This window comes from Oryzias melastigma, unplaced genomic scaffold (assembly GCF_002922805.2).
Source record: "Oryzias melastigma strain HK-1 unplaced genomic scaffold, ASM292280v2 sc00692, whole genome shotgun sequence".
Taxonomy (NCBI): Eukaryota; Metazoa; Chordata; class Actinopteri; order Beloniformes; family Adrianichthyidae; genus Oryzias; species Oryzias melastigma.
In genome coordinates, this window is record NW_023417280.1 from 21533 (window position 1) to 25119 (window position 3587).

Genomic DNA, 3587 nt, shown 5'->3' on the forward strand with positions numbered 1-3587 from the left:
CCTGCTCTGACCTTTTTTGGACACCCCCTGTGTGTGAGTGGACCACTCCAACTTGTTGTTCAACTGCAGACCTACAGTAGGTATTTGTAGATGGAGACAACTTCAACCTCCACTCCATCAATGTAGACAGGCTGAGGTGATGGAGCGACCCAACAGTCCAGATAATAATGATTATTATTATTTGTAAAGGTTTTATTTGTATTTATACTCATTAACTCTTGTGAGGAATTAAAAAAAGTCTCTACAAAATCCCTCTGTGTTATCGTACCTACTTCAACTCCACTCGGACTCAGAGAAAGAGAGAGAGTGAGGGACCAGCGAGGCGTCTGCTGTTATGCGGTCGTTGTGTCAGACCGTTTTGGTGTCTGGGTGTTTCCTTAGAGATATGGTGAGAAGCTCGGGTATGATGAAGATCTTCCAGACAGCAAACGGCCCAGACGAGAAGTTTACCATCCTCAGCCTTTCACACAGAACCAAATATCTGAGGGATTTACTGAGCCTGAACCGGTTCACTTGTACAACCCAATGTCTGTCAACAATTATGACCAACAACAGGTTGATCCACAACACTGACCTGAACTCATGTGTCAATGCATCTCACAGAATGTCTGTGGACAAATCAGTTTGGATGAGTATTATTGGAGGACTGTAGATCAAAGACTGAAAGTGAAAAGTGAAGGAAATGGAAAAAAAGAAAAGTTGGAAATCCCACTGTTTTGGATTTCCAACTTTTCTTTTTTCAATTTTTAACAGTTTAAGCTTCTTTAATTTTTTTTATCCATGTGCAAATGTGGATTGGCGGATTGGAGCTGCGTCCGCTATTATGCGGTCACTGTACCGGNATTTGAAGAGGAAACTGCGTGTGTGCCCGCGCACGTCCGTGCGTGGATGAGGGGCGGGCGCAAAAGTCCTGTTCTGCCTAGGGCGCCATGTAGCCCAGGGCCAGGCTGCCCGTCCCCTGACCCTAGCCTGGTCCGCGTCTGGCACCGGTACTGCATCCTGAACTGTTACTGATCTTCGTTCAGTACCGACCCACATCTGGTACCGGGTTAAGGCTAGGGTTAGGATACCGGTGCGGTTGTTCAAGTCTTGGTACCGATTTGTGGCCCTGAGGTTGGGGACCCCTGATTTGATGTCAATCAATTGTGGTCACCTGGAACAGCCAGCACGTTTTGACAGCCAGCACTCAAACGATGAGCTAGAAACACCAAAAACGTACATTGTTGACGCGGAGGGTCCTTATCAATATGTGATCAGTTGGGAATTAAAATGTGTTGCAATATGTTACCAGCGCAAGATAACATCGGACTGTTAATAACAACAATATTAAATGATCTAGAGGGCCGGATCCGGCCCCCGGGCCTTGACTTTGATGTATGTGCTGTAGGGTGATCCTCTATCTTCATCCTGGTTGATCTTCTCTGCAGCCTTCACTGTTCCTGAGATATCTGTGCAGCTCTGTCACTTTGGTTTGCATGGTTGCATGGAGAACACGGTGCTATGAGCATTTCTGATCACCTTTAATCTCTCAGTGGTCTTCAGATCAGCACAGATGATGCTAGTTATTCTGACTGGCAGTGATGACAAATACAACTCTGCCATCTTGTGGTCTTTTGAGGAACTGCAACGTATGAAGCCTCTTGGTTTGGGTGAAGTTCAGAAACAAGTGTTTGCTCCCACCCAACGGCAGGATAGGCTCACTTCAAAGGACACGCAATGAACTTGATCCAGTGTGGGTCCTTCAGCCAGACAAGCTGCTGCCTAAACTATGTAGGAACAGGAGGGTCCAAGTCTGGGTCTGTTTTAGACTGGGGCTCTTCCTGAAAGGGGCGGTCTCACTCTGTTACATCAGCATGTGAGGACCCGCTTGTTTTCATGGGTATGGGAGGGGCTGCTGTGGACAGCGCAGGTTTTTAGAGGATTACTCAGAAACGCACGAACGGATCAAAATACCGTTTTGGGGTTCTTAATAGTGAGGAATGAACAATATAATACACTTAAAAGCTCAAAAAGTTGATTTTAAGTTTTTCATTTGTTTCATTAGTGATTCTGTTGAATAATTCAAAATTAATGACTGACTTCCTCTGTTTTTTTCAGACTTTATTTACTGCATTCATCAATTTAAAATCATTTAGGGTTCTTCCATTGAGCCCAATTACATGCCCACAAAAATCAGATAACTGGGAGTTTTCAGAAAGTAATCAAATAATGATCAGAAAGTAATCAAATGATAATCAGAAATTACTCTGGAAACATGATAGTTGGAGAATACTAGTCCAGGTGTTTTAGTCCATTTTCTGATTTGCTTGGCAGATTGTTGTAATGATGCAAGTTTCAAACTTCCTGTTACTTTCAAAACTTCAGTGTCTCTGACCTCAATGAACTAAACTAACTAAACTAAAATATCTGCAGCATCACGAAGACCAAACAGCAATCGCCATGGAAACGCAACATCGCCCGTTTCCTGCATTTGGTTTACACGTGCGCTGATGTGAAACCGATTAAAACACTCATCGTGGACCTGAAAGAGGTGGAAGTGGACCAGATCTCCTCCTCGGACCCCTCCCATGATGAAGCGGGTCCGTCCGGAACTTTCCAGATGTCCGTCTTCTCGTCGTATCCGGGCATGAGGTCATCTGATAACGACTTGTTGCCGAAAGGCCAGAGCTGCTCTGGAGCCACAAAGTCTCCGGTGAGCTCCTGGTGTCCGAACTTCACCAGCAGGCCTCCGCCCACATCCACCTCGGGCAGCGCGTCCAGGTCGTTGACCACCAGCCAGAAGTCGCTGGTCAGCAGAAACTGAGAGAGCGTTTTCTCCAGGCTGCTGGAGTCACACACGACCTGCCGGCCCGCGGGGCTGTTATGGAGGAAGTGCAGGATGGACACGTAGTCCAGAGCCAGCCTCAGACGGATCTGCCACGTGTCATGAAACTGATGCTGCTCCTGAGCGAAAACCCCCTCCAGGTTCAGCAGAGAGCAGTGAAGGTGGTACTCCGTCACAAAGCTGTGGTCCTCTGCACAAAGGCCCACCAGCTGCACCACTGCCGTATCCTGCAAGGCCTGGAGCATGCCCAGTCCATGCAGGAAGTCCTCCAAGTAATCCTGGGAGGCCAGTCTGCACAGCGCCACCTTTTGGCCGCTCCACTCTGCTAGATACACCTGCAGAGAGACGAGTGTTTTCAGAGTGAAATGATTCAAAAAAGGAGCCGACCCACATCGTCTGCTCACAAATGCACCGCCTCAGAAACTAGCTAAAACAAGAAAACAATCGTATTAGTGAAGACTCCTCTATTCACTGGTTATGTCCAAATCCCTCCCTAATCCCTAACTACTAAAAAACATATCTAGTGCCCTGGATTTTAATGCAATTCCAACAAATGATGACAAACACGATGATTTCCTCAAGTAAACACTTAATAAATAAGACCATTTTACAAAGACTTCATGAATCCACTGTGTTCCAAACATGACGACTTGGATGACTTATTAATTAAAATAAATAAAGATACATTTTCATATGAAAAATTGCTCAAACCCAATGCATTGTGGTTTATATTTGCCAATCGAGTGAGAACCCATGCACACTG

General features: G+C 45.9%; 1 pseudogene; it reads right to left on the reverse strand.

The window, feature by feature from the left end:
- Positions 1 to 2085: 2085 nt before the first annotated feature.
- Positions 2086 to 3468, reverse strand: LOC112138275 (annotated as a pseudogene).
- Positions 3469 to 3587: the final 119 nt, after the last annotated feature.